Source organism: Acanthopagrus latus, chromosome 1, assembly GCF_904848185.1.
Source record: "Acanthopagrus latus isolate v.2019 chromosome 1, fAcaLat1.1, whole genome shotgun sequence".
NCBI classification, from domain to species: Eukaryota; Metazoa; Chordata; class Actinopteri; order Spariformes; family Sparidae; genus Acanthopagrus; species Acanthopagrus latus.
The window spans coordinates 16,315,067-16,334,925 of NC_051039.1; the positions used below are offsets into that span (position 1 = coordinate 16,315,067).

Sequence of the window (19,859 nt, forward strand, 5' to 3'; positions counted from 1 at the left end):
CGTGTGTGCGTGTGAGTGTCGGATCGTCTCTACAGTGTGTGGATATGGAGTCATGCCGGTAGTTCTTCGGTTAATTACAAACAGCATCTAGCGTTTTGTGTAAGTCACATTACTGTCTATTTAAAATGTGAAAATATGAAGATGTGAGAGAAAGATTTCCTCGACAAATCTCATTACACAGAAGCGTGTCAGTAATCCTGAAGCAGGACGAACATCTTCACCTTGTATTGGAGAATTCTGTGACGACTGCAAGATTTCCGTGGTGACATAGATGTCGTGTGCCGCATTTGGCTGCCGCCAAAAACAAGAAAAAAAAAACAGTTTCCACACTCTCTAATTCTAACACATTCTTTCCTGTCAGCACCTTTTTTTTTTTTTTTCCAAATGAGTTTTTGCCAAAGTGTCTTTATACTTAACAGCAAATGGTTTCTGACAGACAGGAAAGTTGCTGCTACTAACAGCTTTGTCCCTCTCTTTTGTGGCAAAAACGACTTGTAAGCCCAAATAAATTGTGTGCAGCTAGTCAGAGCCCAACAATCAGTTGCAAGGCCGTGAATGATTTCATTTCGTTATCAACAGTGCTTGCAGAAGGTGAAAAGAAAGTGTGCTGGAGGGACATTTAGATATGAATGTCCATTGCATTTGAGCTCTCACCAAACAAATGAATTCGGTAAAGATTTAACCACCAGATAAAGAGCCAGAGTTTTTATCTTCTGGAGGCTATTTGCTCACACTGCTGCACCTGTAGTGATGTGTTTTGTTTTGTTTTTTACATCAACCATTACTCATGTAAATACGTATTAATGACCACATAGTACTCATGTACTCATGTAGTAACTCCTAGTGATTTTTTTTGTAATCATATATAAATTACTACTGAATGCTCATGTCAGTATTCAGTAATGACAACTCAGTAGACGTGTAATTATGCAGTAATGACTACCATGTATTGTGTTATTATGTCATAAAGAATACTGAGTGTTTATATAATTATCTAGTAAAGATTACTGACTACTCATGTGATTATGTAGTAATTATGTAGTTATTATGTAGTAATTACTAGCATAGTGTCTACTCATGACTATGACTACAACCACAGGGTACTCATTTAGTTATGTAGTAGTAAAAAAAAAAATTGTAATTGACTTGTATCTACTCTATGTAATATTGCGGTAATGACTACTGAGTACTCTTGGGTTGGAATGTCAACAAGCGTTGCGGCTGGTGTGATTCATTGATTTATCTCACTGGAGACAAAAGCTCCACAGCAGGTTTGAATGTAAAAGTCTTGTGCTTCCTGGTGGCCTCATAGGTGAGATGTAACTGCAGTATCCCCAGTTGAGATTTGTTGCCACTCTTCTACTGTGTTGCCATGTTTTTTTGTTTTTTTTTCCTGTCTGAGAAGTCTGTGTTAGACACTGACAATGAGGATATTCGGGTGATGTAAGGTTATTTTGGTTTGTCCCCATGTCAACCACAAAACATAAAGTCTACAAAATACCACGAGCTCTTCTCTTTATTAGCCTTGTCCGGACCCAAGTTACCAGAAACTCACAAAAAAAAAGAGATCCAAAAAAAAAAAAAAAACTTCAAGGCCACAAAGCGATATTCCCTAAAAATGTTCCTTTATCTGTCAGTAGATAAGTCTGGAGCTCTCCTGTGAGCTTGCACACACACTTGTATAAGTCTTATACAACTTATTGTTTATTCAATTATCTGGATTCTATTTTGGTGACCTTTTCAGAAACCAAGTAGACAGAGAGCTACAGACAATTTGTGTCTCAATAACACACTCTTTATCACTGAGCTCAACCTTTACAACATGTCTGAAAGCATTTAAGGTTTCATCTTATTGTTACATTTTGTGTAATTAGGAAGGAAACTAAGATACTGCTCTTATGTGCCAGGCAGTACTTGATGTGAGGGTGTTAGAAATCAAAAGTGTACATAGTTGGTCTTAAGGATCACAGTGGAAGGCAGGGTGAAGAACCAGCCGTCGTGCAGGTGGAGTAAAACGCTGTATCTTTCAAATATAGGGTTCATGGCGTTCTCTTTTAGACAGTCTCCTCTTGAGGACGTTGATGGTGTTGCAGCATCTTGTTCACAAGAAAAGTGACCAGAACGAAAGGAGAGAGTGAGAAGTTCAAACCCTGGCCTCTGTGTCACCTCAGTGAAGGCCGCCCATCACCGGGGTTAAAGCGAGCGAGGATGTCGGGTTGCTAGTTTCATAAAATTGGAGGAGCGGTCAGACACAGACCCTCTGTAATCCATCGTTGGAAAGACGTTGAGGGAGGGAGTTTCCAAAGCTATTCACCCATCCGCTAAGCGCTTCTGACGGAGCATACTGGCAGCTTAAGGGTGTTTGCATCGTCTCTTTCCAAGGCTGCATGTATTGCAGCCAGGAGAGCGTAGCAGTGTGAAGTACAGTAGGTCAGCGTTTGGCAAGGGAAGACAGGGAAGAACAACACCCGGCAAACCAGTGCTATCTCCGCACTCCCCGCTCTGCTCTACCGGGGTCTGATAAAGTGTGGAGCCGCGGAGGAAAAGGGGCGAGAGGAATAAATATTGTACAGGATCCAGGGATTCAGCAAATCCATGAGGGCTATTTCTAGTTTTTTGTTTTTTTTTCTCTCTCTGTTTATTTAAAGTTGTCTCTTAAGCAGCCCCCTCAGAAGCAGATTTTAGGACAGCCTCTTTTATGATCTCTCTTTTTTAAATGACGCAACTGTCAAATGGTCTTCAGTGCAGCAGAAGCTGCCTCACTCTGCACTGTAAATCCACTCGAGCCTTTTTAAAATCTCTCTAGTTCACACATTCGCCCGTGAGGTGTCTTAGAAAGTTGTTGTTCTGCAATTGCGCCCTACGGTCAACTAATTTCTTCTTTCTTTCCCTCTTGTTTCCCCCTCTCTCTTCTGTCTCTCCCTTCCCTTTTCTTTGCTCCTTCTCTTTGCAGTTTGACGTGCTGAAGTGCTTCTTAAGGTAAGAGACACTCGTCTGGCGTTTTTTTTTTTTTTTTTTTCTCCTTCCCTTGTACTTTCTTCCTCTGATTTTCAACCCATAAAACACAGCACGCCATCAGCGCTTGGCACAGTGTGTGTATCACGAAACAATCTGCGTCCTCAAAATTTATTTGGCTCAGGATTCCTGCTCACTGAAACACAATAACATTGTGTTAAGATAACAAAGAGACACTCTGGGTAGCACTCCCACTGCACTCCCCGGGTAAAGCCGCGATCAGAAATGCACAGAAATGCATCAGCAGCCTAAAGGACACTTTATATAGAGATTACACAACGTAAGTAAGTCATGTTTACATCCCTCCATTAGCCGATAAATAATTCTAAGCAAAAAAAATATATATATCACAAGGGCTGTGTAGTAATTCTGTGCAGTACACACCAAGAATAATAATACACAGTAAATCCTCCCGCATGGTGTTTTGCAACTGAATCTTCCTGTCACAAGCAGTTACTCATAACCGGGTCTGTCTGCAAAATAAAAAAAAAAAAAACCAACAACTGCCATATAGTTTTTTAAAAGGCAAGGCCACTGTTATTGTTTATTTATAGATTACTGGTTTCAGCTTTAGTATATCTCAAACTTATTACTTTCAGGCTGGGATGCTGTGTAATAATATCAGCAGGCTCACAATACTCTCGAAAGAAAATTAAAAGTGCTACAGTACCATACAACCTGCCTGACCTTGCGTTGGGGCACACAGGATACGTGTGTGTGTGTGTGTGATATCTGACTGCAGTGTAAAGTGTGAGCACGAGCATGGAGTGCGTTTTTTTTTATTTTTTATACCATTGAAATGTTTTTATCTTCAAATGCCTTTTGTTTGCAAATGGTTTCATTTTAGAGCTCCGTGATTTGAGTTTATCTATCTCGCTGTGAAAAAAATAAGTTTCAAACGCCTCATTTGTATAATTTTCTCTATGGCTGCTCAAATAAAGCTGAACTGTAATTGAAGGCAAGGCGAGTTTATTTATGCAGCAACGTTCAGACACACGGCGAGCCAAACGCTTTCCACAGGCATAGAAAATTGCATTTGAAAGATAATATCAACGAAAAGCAACAGGATTACGACAAGATTGCCATTGTTTGTATCATTGACAAATAAAAGTAAAATAAGATAACTTAAATACCATTTGTAACAATGAAGTTTAAAATAAAAGAAATAGAGTTACATGTTGTTGAAAAAAAACAAATTTGGTGCAAGATTTTGTAATTTTTCACCAACTGATTTAAGCTTGAAGAAAATCCATAAGACTTGATATTCTCAAGTTCATGTGTAGAGACCCTGGTGATACTACAAGCGAAGTTTCATGTTGTGTCGAGCCTTCTTAGTGTTTTAAAAATAGCGATTTTGATGCTATCGCTAAAGTGCCCCTAGCACTCCACTGAAAATGACTTGGACCCGAAAACTAAAATATGGTACATCTTAAAAGTGCCTCTTTCGTCGTAATTATGCTTTTACACAAAGGTTTGACTCACATACTTTCACAAAAAAGCCTAAGTTACATTTTGGCAAGAGTTTCACTTCAAGTCACGTTTGTCTACTTCCTTCCTCTCTCTCTGATCTATCATCTGATGGTTCCCTGGAACATGATATTTTAATGTGCCTACAGTCTTCTTTCATGGTGTCAATGGGCGTAAACACACTGTGTGACTGACAGGTCTTTCACGCTCTTGTTATGGATGTTGCAGCCTCAAGGTTGGGACAAGTTAAGTGCAGTTTAATGGCTTCGCTTAGTCACCAGCATAGCTCTGTCCACCTTCAACCTGAGCAGAGGCCGCATCAGGCGTGAGAAATGCAAACACCTTTACTAGGTTTCTGTGCGTGTCACATTCTAACATTTCTGACTTTGGTGATGCCGAGCTGAAGATGCTGAGCGTGAGCGGCTGAAAGCAGTAGACTGCGCCCGTGAGCACAACACAACCTTTGCCATAAGAAATACTTAAAAATAACCGCATGAAACTTATTGTCATCGAACAGCAATTAAAAACACTTTGGCTCAAAGAGGTTGTTAAATTTTACTCTGCATTTGAATATGAAACATTGCCAGATATCAATATTGAGAAAAAATGCTCTGATACTTTAATTATTGCTGAATTCTGTCCAAGGCACCCACACCTTCCTTAGAACTGAGGACAAGTAGAGAGGGATGCCAATCCTCCAAAGAAGTTAACACATTAAAAGCTCCGTAATTGTAGCTACAAGGTTTTTACCAAAGACAGATGCCATGTTAGTGCGCCCTTTAGTGTTTGTTTGTGCTGGTGCCCAAGGTTGTGCGTCAGATTTTTTTAACATTTCTGTGTTTGTGTGTACGAGGGCATGTGGGTACATCTTAGTGTTTGTCTCCCTCCTTGTGTGCGTCTGGTTCCCCGTGTTTGGAGTGGGCTCTGTTGGGACCGTGTGTAGAGCCTCATTAGTGGCTAAGGTTTGGCCGGCCCGCTGTTACTAGAGACTCGCTCGGGGGCACAAAGTCATATGTTACTCTACTGCTGGCCCATCTGCCACATTAGCCCTCACTCGAGACTCTCAGTTGTGTTTCTTCTTCGTCTTCGCACTTGCATCTTTGTAAGCAGCCGCGGAAGGTAACCCAGCACATATTCTCCAGCATTTTAATGATTATGCTGCATTAGTGTAAACAAATATAATTGTTCTCATTTAAAGTACCGTAACTGCAGAGGAAACCCGGTGTTATCAATCTGTGTACAGATAAGACAAGTTTACACTTTCAAACTGAATGCCCATGATACATTAATTGTTCCCATTTACTACAGCGGCCTGGTAACTGGCCCTACACTCCTAAATGTGATGCTGCAGGCTCCCCTCTAGCGATACAGCAGCGTCCCACTTGTCCAGTAGAATAAAGAGCAAGAAATGTCCAAGTCCAAGTGGGTCATTCTCAGAACCTTTTACTCTAGGGACCAGGGCTTGCATCTGTTTGTGACAAGGAGTCGAGAGTGATTTTTTTTTTTTTTTTTTTTTTTTTAAATAACGTAGCTAAGTTAACCTACGTAAATGATGTAATTTACCTTACTTACATTAAGTGGGATTTGCCATGTGTGACATCACTCACATGAGAAGACTGAATGTAGTCATTTCAACAGCAGTTGTTGTGCCTAAGCCAAACCAAATCATGACCATTTGACATTAATAACATTTTTAAAAGTCATCACATGTGAACTGTTTGCCAGCAAGCTTCAGTTTGAAAATCTAATCAGACGTCTTATACTGAATATTATTGCTAGCTTGACCACAAAGCCTTTATTTTGAAAGTCTAATCATAAGTCACATATTGCATATTATTGCTCACTAGAGTGCGGAGCCCCCTTCGCATGCAAAACTGACGCTAGAGGGGAAAGTACTGTGTCATCATCTGAAAGTTTAAAGGGATAGTGCGTGTTTTTTGAAGTGGGGTCATATAAAGAACATATTTATAGTCGGTCTGTTCCCTACCGTAATCACCGATCAGCGCAGCCTCGGTTTGGAGAAGTAAAGAGCCACTCCAGCCCAGACGCTCAGCTTTGAGAAAATTCACGCCGCTTTACATTGGTAAAGTTAGCACTTCCTCCACCACTGTATCTACAGCAAACATGTTTTCAATCTATGAAAATGATTGTGTGTGTGTTTATGTGGAGAATCTGCGTAGTCATCAGTTGACTTTAGCGAGAAGGTCAGTTACATTGAGAATGAGGGGAAATGGTAAAAATTATCCAAGCGATTAATATTGGATTTCAGCTTATGATGTTATGGGGGGGGCTAATTCGATCAATAATTCAGTGCTGGCCAGATACACAGATGAAATACAGATAGAGGTGGAAAGGGAAAGAATAGCCGGTGCATGAACTGTTCCAGTGCACAATGTCACTGTATGTGTACAACAGCTCGAAACGACTGAAGTTGTGTAATGTGTCGTGATCGTGATAAAAACTCGTTTAAAGCCTTAGCTTTAATAGCTCCGCTCAGCAGGAGAAAGGTTAATTATCACATCCTGTTACTGACAGATAGGACACCTCCTCCCGTCAAGCACGCACACACACACACACACACACACACACACACACACACTGTGAAGCACAGGCCGACCATGAAACAAAACTGTGTGCGCGTGTATCTGTCATATAAAGATGTAATCGGGCATCTGTTTGTCCTCATTTCCCTCATCACTCCATCGAGGCCATGATTTCTTTTTTCCTGTGTCCCTCCTCCTCCTCCTCCTCCTCCTCCTCCTCTCACACCACCACTCGTACTCACAATATGACGGGACCGATGCCACGAAATTCATTCATGAAGTCGTTCATCAGGAAGAAACGGACGAGGTCCCCTTGGATCATGTTTCCTCACTTCGATGCAACGTGTGAATTGGGAAGGTTTATCACATCCCCTGAAAAACAGGGCACGATTCAAAAGTGAAATGACAGATGAGTGGACAGAGGTGTTCAGTGGGTGTGAAGCAGTGAACCGCGGGAAATGATTGCTTGTTGTGTTCCCTGGAAGATGCCAAACAATTTAGAGGTGAAGAAAATTAAACTGACAACTGAAAGAGAAACCGCAAAGAAATAGTGGAATTTCTTTTCTTCTTAAGGTGGACAACTCCACTTTAGGTTATGAACGCTTTTACGACGTCTCCACACCCTTTCATGTCATCCGGTCCACTCTACTTTCCACTTCATCTCTCTCCTCAAACACACCCGTCTGCTTCCTTCCACTCGCACTCCCTTTCTGCTTTTCTTTTTCCTCCTATATTATTTTCAAACACATCCAGTGCCTAGTTGTGTTGTCTCCCAACCACCTCCTCCCTCTCTCCATCCTCATTTCATTGCCAGTCTAGACAGCGCCAGCAGCAGGTGCTGAGGCTGGGAGAGGTGAAAAAAATGGGGTGAGAAGAAGGGAGGGAGGGAGGGAGGGAGCAATGGAAGGAAAGGAGCCAAGGGGATAAGGAAGACTGAGCGAGAACAGAGAGAGATTAATAGATCAAGCAGAGAGGCATATGATGAAAGTTTAGAGGAGTATGGAGAGGAAAGGAGAGGAAATGAAAGGAAAGGAGAGGGATGGGTCAGGTTAAGGTAGGATTGGAGCAGAGAGGAAGGAGGGGGGATATATGGGAAGAGCTGAGATCTGAGTAAATCTGGTAGGTGCTATGCAGAGGCGAGAGGCACGGAAGAGGCTATTTTAATGCAAGGTAGAACAACCAGGTGCTCGAGGTGGGGAGAGAAGGAAGTGGCAAAGAAAGAAGGAAGGGGAGGCGACGGGAGGTGTGGAGCGAATGAGGCGCAGAGAAAAGAAGGGTGGAGAGGAGGGGGGAGGGAGGAAAGAGCCTGGGGAGAGGAGGAGGAGAAAAAGTCCTGAGGAAAAAGGTAGTATGGAAGTGAGAAAAGAGGAGAAAGCACAAGGATGGATGGATGGATGGATGGATGGATGGATGGATGGATGGATGGATGGAGCGTGTGTAGGGGGGAGGACAGGAACAGCGTTGTTGTGCTTTTTACGGGAGGACACCGGCTGCAAGGAAGTGAGGCGGGTAATAAGGCCATAGCTCATTCTTGTGGAGCAGCCTCTATCCTATTAGTGACTACCTCTCACCGGATGACTTATATGCACCTCGTTTTTCACCAACAGTATGACAGCAGATGCTTGGGAAGAAACAAACACGTGTGTGCGTGCATACACACACAAACATACACACACACACACACACACACACGTGCACGCTGGAGATGACAGGAGAAATCTGCTCCTCCTTCCTGATGTGAAGAGAAAATAACATCAGTGCAGAAAAACCAACAGTTCACAACCTGGTGTCAGACTGCAGAATTACCTCAAAGACAGATGTAAAGTACTTTTGTCTATTTTTCATTTCATGGGAGTCTGACTGAAGAACAGTGTTGGGTATTCGATGACACGCAACTGTAAATATTACTCTCTGAAAAAAGCAATCACAATACGTATTACTGAGCCGCAGTACTAATTAATTAGGCTGCATTCACTTTCATTAATCAACCTAAAGGCGCCTCTAAACTAAAGCCTCCATAGCCAAACATTACATCCTGTGCATTTAAAGGTCCAGCATTTAGGACTTGGTGGCGTCTAGCTGTGAGGCAGCACGTTGCAACCAATTCAGTAAATTCAGTAAGCCAAATAATGGCTGTTAAAAACACTGATAACTTGGAAAATGTAAAAGGCAGACTCCGGTTGGTTGTATTGATTTCTCCACTCAGAGCTTTTGTATAAACATAGTAGGTGCAACATGATGGACCTGTTCCCTCTATAGATATGAAAAGCTCATTCAAAGTTGACAAAAACATTGTTGATGGTTTTTTTAGGAGATGATCAACTAATTAAAGCAGTATAGTGACTACATTTCTCCCAATAAATCCCACTAAATCCTCCTAAATACCTGAACCTTTAACCTATGTTTACATGGATGTGACATATGTACCGTATGAAGGCTGTTCGCTGATCATGAACAACTAGCTCGTGTTAGCCACGAATTCAGAACAGAATCAGCTGATTCTCATATGTAGGCTTAACACTGGTTAGCGTTAGCAAGCAAGCTAGGAACACCAAGCTGGCCAGTGTGTCAGCTGAACACAGAGAGAGCAAACCCACATCAACTTTCCAACAAGCAACTATGATTTCTGGAGGCATCCAGGTCAGGAGGTGGTCTGATGGTTGGTTGGGTCAAACCTCCATCCAGGAGGCCAACGTTTTAACTTGAACCATTGTCTTTTTCTACCTTCAGGAAGTTTGCATGTCTGAACCTAACCAAACCATTTTGACAATCGAACTAGCAGTTTTTGTCACTGCTAACTTGACAGCCGAGCCCTATATGTACAAAACTAATGCTGGAGAGGGTGAAGGGTTGGGCTGACAGACGTCGCCACCGTCCATCGCTGATGGCTGACAGACTTTGACTACTCAGCCATCTATCATCGTAGCATTGTGATTATAAATACTGAATTACAGAAACTGTTACTTGTCATTAACTAATGTGTTACTGGAGAGAAAGTACATTTAAATGAAATAGAAGCCGAAAATAAGAGTTATAAGACAAAAACGTGACAACTGCACGAACCAGATGTGAAGTCAGTCATAAGTTGGTATCAGCTCCCTCAGCAAGTCCAAGATCACTTACATTCAGAAGCACCTCTGGAAAAACTCAGCATAGTTCAAGCATGGAGCCAGATCATCTTCTGTTCGACTAACAACCTTGTTCACTTACAGTGGGTGTCTGAGTGCTGTATAATCAGCCGCTCCAGGGAATTTTGTAATTGCAAGATATTTAACAAAATCCCCTGCTATCTTGCAAGGGTTTGCAATTTGGACCGTTCCCCACACTTTTATTCCATAAACTCTCCCAAATCCTTTCAGTGGTAACTAAAACAATACCAAATGCCATGGTGTTGGAACGATCCAATCAAACAAGTCCAGCAAGCATTTAGAAACAATTTCAAACTGCATTTAAATCGAAATGGTTAAAAAGAGGAGAACTAATTGTCCTTCAGCTTTGTAGAAAAAGCCAGCAGGAAATCGTTTTGGTCAAAAACTCAGAAATGACTGGTACTTTCCAAAAAAAATAAATAAATAAATAAATAAACTAAGTGTCTTGATACCACACACATAAGCGCACACACACACATGTACACAGTTAAAACATCTTTTCAATCCATTCTTGTCCTTTAAAGTGAAAGTTCATCCGTGTTATTGTAATTTACCATCTGCACGGTGACATTTTCTCCTGAGAATGAAGACTGACCCCGTCAGACTCCTCACCCGCCGGAGTCCGTTCGAACCCGGCGACTAATGGTTTGGAGGGATATAAGACTCTATTCCAATAATTTTGCCATTTTAATTAAATTTATGCATATTCTTCCCTGTGAAGAATTTGGGGCAGCTGTATCAGCAAGAGGGGGAAAGAAAAAGAGACAGAAAGAGAAAAATGGGTCACTTTGGCAGAGGGACTGAGAGGCTTCATTAGGAAACCCGCTGCAGTCGCTCTGTGGCCATTCTAATTCTGCCCCAGCATTCCCATTCTGCACTCGTGGGATTCCAATATCAGCCTAACATTTGTGACCTCGTCAAAAGCAGGAAATAAGCAGGTGTCAGGTCGCGCTGATCTCACCTGCCGCCACCTCTGTGACATTCTCCCACCTTTTCCTATTCATTCTGACTAAATTAAGGCTGCGTCTCCTTCGCCTTAGAGGGGGGTAAAATGTCAGGTGTTTCTTATTCAGAAACTTTGCGGGTACGTAGTGAGAGAAAATTAAAAAAATAAAAAAGCTGCACGCGTTGTCTTTGCCGGTGAGAGAATTAGTGTGTTAGCGCTGAGACAATTTGATGTTAACTGTGCAAGAGAATTAGATATACTGTGTAATTTTGCCTTTCAAGGATGATGGCCGAGCAGATGGAGCAGGGCACAGCTCTGTCAGAGTTTCTCCACTTTGGAAGCACTTCTTCCCTCTTATATCTCATTTGCCCTTTCTCATTTGCTATAATTCTCCTTATCCCCCTCTCTCTTTCTCGCTCTGTAACACTGGTTCATTTTTCTTGTTTCCCCTCTGTGTTGTAGACACTTTTCTTTCACTATTTCGCTCCCTCAGTCATCCGTTCTCCTGGCCCCGAGCACACTAGCGTCTAATATGTCTTTAAAAGTAGGACACCACTGAGTAATTTGTTGCACCTACCAAATGATAATTCACAATTGTCACCATATATCCATGACTGCGGGGCCACCCCAAGCACACAAAGCCATCTGCCGCTCTGGAGAACAGTCATCGCGATTTTCTCGTCATTGTGGTGTTAATGGAATTTTAAAATATAGGATTATTTCACAAAGACGTGACACCGTTTCTCAGCGGGGATGTTTGCGCCCTTTGTGTAAGCCGCGTCATTACACTGCCATTACATGGAATTTGCTTTGTTGTACAGTGCTCGCAGCCACCCTCCGCCGTAGCTCTTACCTCCCACCAGTACAAGCATTAAGAGGAAAGCTTTCTCTGCAACATCACCAGTTTGAAGTGGTTTTCTCAAGAGGTCGAGAGGAACAGATAATTACTTCTGCTTGGGTTTGAAACTTCGTCAGATCTGAGAAAATAACCCAGTCAATATCTTAAGGGCTTATGTTGTCAAGGACAGGGAAAAATGTAACACACGGGTGACGAACTGGGGGTGAGGAGTTTGAGGGATGTCGACATCTGTCAGACCTGGAGGATCTAAGAAAAAAATGTGGTACCTTAATGCATCGTGGGGCATGCAGGGCGGCGCTTGACTCGGGGCTAAAAGTCAAAGTGTCTCAAAAAAGAATTGCCGATAGCACATCAGGCCAAAATACTATAGTCTGACTCATTTGATGTAGAATGTGGGTGTAAGACAGCTGAAATAGGCAGCCAATGGCAAGCTGTGTTTCGCAGTTCCTGCTGTACGTGCTGTCATTGCTACAAAAACAACCACCTCCAATCTAGCAACCTGCAGGACGCACTCAAATTGGAAAGTTACCCAAACACTCACCTGGTCGCTAACGTTAACAAGCTAGCACATATCACATCATATATCATTATTAACATTATATATTAACAGCTCTACTCTGCTAACCCTGTATTGATGATATGTTACGCATGTGTTTGCAGTTACACAAGCTGCTCGCCATCTATCCCGCAGATAGGTGCACGGACGTGCGTGCCTGCTGATACCAATTCCAGCATTTTGGGCAGTTTCAGATACTTGCGTCATATCGGAACACCCCTATGCGAGTGTAGACACAGAGCATTATCAGTAATTGTGTTTTGAGCTACCTTAAAGGGCAGCACCACCAATTTTAAACATTACAGGTCTCGGGGGAGCACTACTGCATATGTGAAAAATGTAGTATAAATAAAGCCTTCTGTGGCTCCAGAGGAAGCTGATATGGAATCTGATAAATTGCTTCCAGTGATGTCAGTCAGTGGCTGAGTTGCATTGAGGGTTACTTACTAACTTAGTTACGCGTTACTTAATATCTTAGTTACTTAGTAACGCGTTACTCTAATCTGACTGAAGTAATCTAATGGGTTAATATTTCCAAACCAGTAATCAGATTAAAGTTACTTATTCAAGTCACTGTGCGTTCCTATTATTTTTGTCATTTTCCTTAATAAAAATATATATTGTTGATTTCTTCTTGCATCTTGTGCAGTGATGTCACGTACGTGACGTTTTCAGCATGAGGACAACTCAGGTGTAACACCACGCGGCGTCACAAACACAAACAACAATGGAGGGAGCCCTGCTGGAAAAAACAGCATAGACCAGCATATGTTGTACTTTGCTGCTAGAATGCTGGTCACCAGTATGGGATGTGTCTACAACTTATTCATATTGCAGAGTATGAAAAGGAGTGAAGTTGTCTGTGAAAGCCCAATACAGGACACAAAGTCAGTGAGGTTGTCACAGTACACCGAGTTTATTTAACACAAGCTCTGAACATGCAAGATTTTGGGGTCATTTGAGGGCACCCGAAACAAACAGTAAATACTGCACTAAATATACAAAAATATAAATGCAACTCTTTGTTTTTTGCTCCCATTTCTGTCACAAGTCCAGACCAGCATCATCATGCTGGCCCACCAGCTAAACCAGCACCAAACCAGCACTAACCATGCTGTTTTTTTCAGCAGGGAGGAGAGAGGTGCGCGTTTTCTAGCTGGAAACAGTCCTTATTTTGAGTTTGTGTCAAAGATGAGAATATTAAGGTTCGTTGTACACTCTGTGTTGGCGACAAAATACTATCAAGCTTCAAAAACATGACATCAAATTTGAAGTCGCAGCACAGCACAGTTAAGTTTACAGAGCAAGTCCCACCAGGTGGTGTTAAGCAGAGAGCTGTGAGCAAAGCCACGGCCTCGACTTCTGTGGTAAGACCCCCGCCATGCAAACAACAAAGGCTGGACTTGGGCGGTATGTTGTAGAGGAAATGCTGCACTTAAACATGGTTTTCTCGCCCTCGTTTCGTGCCGTAATAAACAAGATGCCTACTACTATCAATGCCGTGCTGCCTCACAGAATATCTTTTTCTTCCTACCTGGAGAAGGAGTATGCAGAGATGGAGAGAAAACTGAAGGCCACACTGAATGTCTGCTGAGGCGGCAGAGGTGTTTGCTGAATGTAACTAATAAAGTAACTTGCTGCAATCTAACTTAGTTACTTTACTGATTACTTGTTTTAAAAATAACTAAGTTACTTTTTAAAGGAGTAATCAGTAATCAGATTACTTTTTCAAGGTAACTGTGGCAACACTGATCATAGGAGGCAGTTTATCAGATTACACGCAGCTTCCTCTGGAGCCACATAAGATACTTTTTATGCTAACTTATTCACATACGCAGCTGTACTCCTCAAAAACTGTAAGCACATTTTAATGAGTAAATTGGTTGAGTTGGGCCACCACAGTAGCTCAGTTGGTTAAGCGTGCTCCCCACGTACAGATGACCGTTTGAGTCCAACTCCCTGCCCCTGTTTTCTGTCCTGTCAAAATAAAAGACAAAAAAAATACTCAAAAATATCAAGTGGTGAATGAACCAAAACAGTTAAGTTGCAGGCGTTGAAACCAAAACATCGAGCAGAAAGACAATAAAATGCTTTGCAGAGCTGAGACGAACAGCAGTTTGGCAATAATTCTCACTACAAGTCACTTCACAATACACCAAGTACATTTTTTTTTCCATCGTTAATACAAGAAAGTCACCTGGTGCTGCTTTAGATTCAGTGTTGTGAAATGTGCTATACTGTTTAATTCACAGTCTAAAGCCTTACACAGAATATGCCAACAAGGAGCCCTTGATCCCAGATAAACCATAATTTAACCCCCTATAAAAACCTCAACATGAGGTCAAACGATACGTATAAACATTTCTCACATTGTTTTTGTGTTAGACATCTATTATGAATAGGTGTCTGCTCGAAAATGGCAATAGAGGCATGCGAGTTAAAACCAACTCTTTGGTAAAAGTCACAGGAAATTTAGTTCCATTTAGTATGTTAAATCGAGAAATGAACGCACACAGGAACATTGTAATCTGACTCGGCTCAAAATGCCAGATTTAGCCGTACTTATCCCGCTTTAGGCTTTAAGAGGAGCTAATTTTTTATGTAGTTTAGGATTAAAGTGTGACTCGAATTTCTATCTTGCGCGTGCCCCTTCCCTGTCTCCGTGTTGTCTCGCTGCCTCATGTACAGGTTGTCGGATGGGTACGCAGGGACCATCACTGCTGTTCAATAATCCTCGTTCCAACCGTAGGCCGTTTTCCTGTCTCGAGAGTTGCGAGAGAAGCGGGTCACCTTTGAAGGCTCACTTGATTTACGCAGGCAGTCGTGCATCATGTATCATCCCAAAATGCTTAATCATCCTTGCGGAGGCGGATTGGATGCCTGTTCCTTTGTGTAAACCCCTAAACGTCAGACACACGCACGTAAACAAGTTGTAAACAAGTTCGAGTTGTTTACACAAAACTGTGTCATGCCGTTCTGAGAGTCCCTGTTGCCAGCTTGACCTGCAACAGCCTCCCGATCATTCCGGGCAAACTTTGATCGGAGCTGCATACACACCTCGAAAGAGTAAACATGTTTACAAAATTTCATTTGCTGCTGAAATATATTTTCTCTCAAAAATTATGAAGCTGACGAATATCATCTTAAAACCATGTATACTTAAAGGTTCTACATCATGCTCATTTTCAGGTTCATACTTTTATTTTTGTCTGTCAACTAGAGATTGTGTAAATGCTTTAAAGGTGCAACATGTGGGAATTCTCTGTTGAAAGCGACCAAAAGTGAACTGAAAACATCAACAGAATGCAAAGGAAAAAATACGTTCTGATGTTCTGACACTTTTATGATGCATTGTTCCAAAGAAAGCAGATGAAGATAGCATGCTAACCAGCTAGCCCCGGGCCGTAACAGTCCAGAGCTTCTGAACAAGTAGTGTAAACACTCCCTGGATCCTCCGAGCTGCCAGTCTGGACCATTAGCTACGTGGCTAAAGGAGCTACATAGTGAACATCAGCTACAGCTAGCAGCAGTTAATACTTACTTTGGCTATATGCTGCCCACCTTTGGTTTGGAGTAGTAATTTGATACGTGGTCAGTTGTTACATATTGCACCTTTAATGTTTACCTTAAAAAAAAAGTTATTTTTTCATACTCTCCATTGTTGTACCACCTCTGTTCATCCTATATGTGAATGGTCAGTTTTAGTGCTGGTCTCTTTAAGGTGCCACACCTGAAAAGCCCTGTCAGCTCTGATTGGCCAGCTCTCACAGACCTGAGAAGCCACCATCCACTACTTTTCCACATGAGCTCTGTTGGTGCTTTTACAACCACAGCCATGTTGGTTAATACTTGAACAGTAGTAAGACAGTGCCCAGATCTGCTTCATAATCCAAAAAAAAACAAAACATGGAAACCTCCCTTTCTACAATACAGGACCTTTAATTGTCTCCAAAAAGAGATGATGTAGCCTGAGGAGGTTGTGACTGGAAATGAAGTTGTAGGTAACCATGTCAGTGTTATGCATGGCCTTACTGTGGCACTACAGTCAGAGCTGGGCTTAAGAGATGGCCATCTGATGCCCACTCGGCTCACCCACTTGATGTTGAATCCAGTTGACAGAAACCTCAGAAGAGTGTTTCACACATGCTGAGTGAAGCCAAACCAAAGTAAACCGAGTTCCACTGAGCTGCCCTGGTTCGGGTTAGACATCAAAAAATTATCTGGGCCATTGCTGTGCAGGTCAGTGCAGAAATAGTTTGGTTCATGGAGTGAAAAGGGTATGTGAAAGCACTTTAGTGACCTAAATAATTTGCAGCTTGAATCATTTTCCGCCACCAGCAGAGATCTTTAAGGTGATGTCCAGATGGAGCAAGAGTCGAATTCCCCTTCGAATTACTATCAACATTTTGACTCTCACTGAATAGTCACTTCAGCCATCAACATTAAAGGGATTCAGAGGCTGCTCTGAAGGGTTCCCATGGGAGTCCTCAGAGAGATTCAAAGCAACCAAAAGGGTTTGCAGACAGACTTTCACCGCGGGTGCCACTGTATCACAGAAAAAAAAAAAAATCCAGGAGAAATCTACAGTAATGCCATGTCCACCGAAAGAGAGGATAACATAACTTGTCCCAGCTTATTGTGCAAGAGCTGTAAACTGAAATTGCTTTCGCCAACATGAGCTTTCCAAATGATCTACTTTCCGAACGCTTCCTCTCCCGCACAAGGCTGCAGCCGAGGCTTTAATTACTTCTGCTGGGCCAGCACAGGTGAAGCACATTCTCACTAACAAGGTGGTTTCCAACCAGGGAGCACTGAAACACCAACAGGAAAACAACATGATGGAGAGAAAAAAAAAACAAAACCTGCCGCCCACAATAGAGGGTAACCGAATGCTTATAATAATCCTCCGCCCAACTGATTTCACCAGCCGCCGTCAGATCGTTACAGAAGAAACATGGCGCGAGCGGAGAAGGAATCCGGGGAGGAATGTGTCATCAACTGAAAATAAAGTGTGAACTAGTTTTCACACATGGCGCGCATACATTTGCCACAGTGCACACACTGCATGTAGCACATCCTTCAGATGGCCTTTGATTGCATCACGTGAGACGCAGCCCTCGCGAACTGGCGTTTCAGAGGTTGAGGAATGCGACGGGAATGACAGATGTCCTAGTTTTCATTTGGTAATTAAATCAATCTCGATCTTTACATCATCAGATCCTGCAGTTAATGTATGCTGCCATCATTGTCTCTGCCCTTATTTAGTAAGTCGGTCAGCGGCACAAACACAGGAGTGGTGTAACAGCACAGACTAGTGGCGGCTCTGTGTTACGGCACCTTGCTCCAGAGTCACTCTTAACAATCTCACTATTGTCGACCGAATGCATGATGGACTCTCATATTTTCTGGAACTCATCCGGCCTGCACAGTGTGCTCGGCGATAAATGAGGTCTCACAACAAGAATCAGGATGTGTTAAAAGTGCTCAGGTTGGATATTTACATCAAAAAAAAGTTCAAAACTGATGTACTGCAGTGGCTGATTCCCAGCAATACTGCAGGAGGTTTCTTGTCCAAGGCCTCCAAGTTCAACCAAGGAGGGCTTTGGAAAGAATAACACTGCGACTGCCCCTGAGACCCATCCCTGATTTCACTCCGCCGGCCAAAGTGATTTCTATTCTGCTGCGACGTGCTGCACTCCATAGATGGCGGAAGACCGTCGCAGGACACTGACGAGTAACATCTGGATGTGTGTGGGGTGTTCTGTGCATGCGGCCCCTCTTTGCTTATGTTTGGAACACCTCTTTGCCGGTTATTCACGTGTGTGTCCTAATACGACCCCTTTGATCCAGCTGTGTACTTATCATACTGAGGCGCTGTGTGCTTTTTTTTTCCCACTCTGTGCTTTTATAGCCCCTCTTCCCCTTCGCAGCAGCTTGTAAGTGGCTGGCAAAGGAAGCCCTTGAAAGCCATAAAAGCCCCCGGTAGGAGTTGAGCCAGGGCCGTCCATTTGACCTGACCTGCTTTTTGGAAAAAAAATGATTGCCCCCCCCTTAGAATATGTTTAACCTGGAAGCTTCAGTCGAAAATGATATCTCACGATCACAACACACACCAACGCGGAGGCAGAGTTCAGACACAGGGAAGCTAGTTGAAAGCGCAGTTGGCTTTGAGAGCGTTCAGTTCTGAAAGGCTAAGGCTCTGTTCCTAATCCCTCTCCTACTTTTCCTTTTCCCCCCTCTCCCCCCCCTACCCTCCCCTCTCTGCTCCCTCTCTCTTCCCTCTCTCTTCTTCTCTCTTGCAGGAGAATTCTGGGGAGATTTCTTGTTCTTTCATTCCTCAAGGATGAAGCAGCACAGTGGACCTGTGTACTGAAACACGTAAGTACCGGATATCACGACGACCTTCAGACGCACAAGCGCACACGCATATAAACTTCCTTCCCCGGGCCTGGGCCTGACTTGTGCATGGTTGATGTTGCTAAAAAAGGATGCGCCATGTCTGCTGAGAAGAAGACACAGAGAGGGGGAGTATAAAAAAGAAAGAGAAAGGGGGTGGGATCTTGATTCAAGAGAAGGGGGGGGGGGGGGAGAACGAAAGAAGGAAGCACAGAGAGGGGACTCATCCTCGGGGACAGAGAGAGCGAGTGAAGAGACTGTCGACAGGATGAAAGTTTAACCAAACATCAGCTCCCTGCCGGAGAGGCAAATCTGCTGCCGTCGCAGTGGACGGACTGGAGGGGAAGACATGCAAAGAGACAGACGGGCAGACAGGACAAGACAGAGCAGCGATCCCCAGCTGTTTTTAAAAACGCTGCCTCTGATACATTATTGAATATGCAGCTCTCTAACGCATCGCTGAGCTTTCCTCTCATGTTAGCGCTCGGGTTTGCATAGCGTCACCATTCTAAATATAAAGCATTCGCTCACCCCACTCCGGTTTGTTAAAAGATGCAGAGGCTGCACGTAGGCTGTGTGTGTGTGTGTGTGTTTCTCTGAGTGGCACTTTCCGTGTCTGAGACTGGCTGGAGCTTGAGTCGAGCTTGAGTGTGTGTGTGTGTGTGTGTGTGTGACTCATTTTGGAAGGAAGCCTCTGCGAACTTCAAAAAAACAAAAAACAAAAATAGATTTCATCAAACTCTTTGAAAGTATCGTCAGATGATGCGGCGCAGTATACTGAGGCTTCACTGGGAGTCGCACGCACCGTACAGTGAAGGCAGTGAGATGTTATCGAGGGGGGGGACTGTTGAATCAGACAGCATGTGGAACACTGCGGGTCTACGACTCTCTGCTGCAGCAATAACTTAGTTTGCGCGAGTCAAATAGT

The 19,859-nt window shown here is 43.1% G+C and overlaps 1 protein-coding gene across 1 annotated transcript in view; it reads left to right on the forward strand.

The window, feature by feature from the left end:
* ptprdb (protein tyrosine phosphatase receptor type Db) overlaps positions 1–19,859 on the forward strand; it is a 161,619-nt gene that overhangs the window by 26,531 nt on the left and 115,229 nt on the right. The window contains exons 3-4 of the mRNA XM_037102768.1: positions 2,954–2,979; positions 18,838–18,913. The gene's annotated coding sequence lies outside the window, so the exon portion shown is untranslated. The remainder of the gene's footprint in view (positions 1–2,953; positions 2,980–18,837; positions 18,914–19,859) is intronic.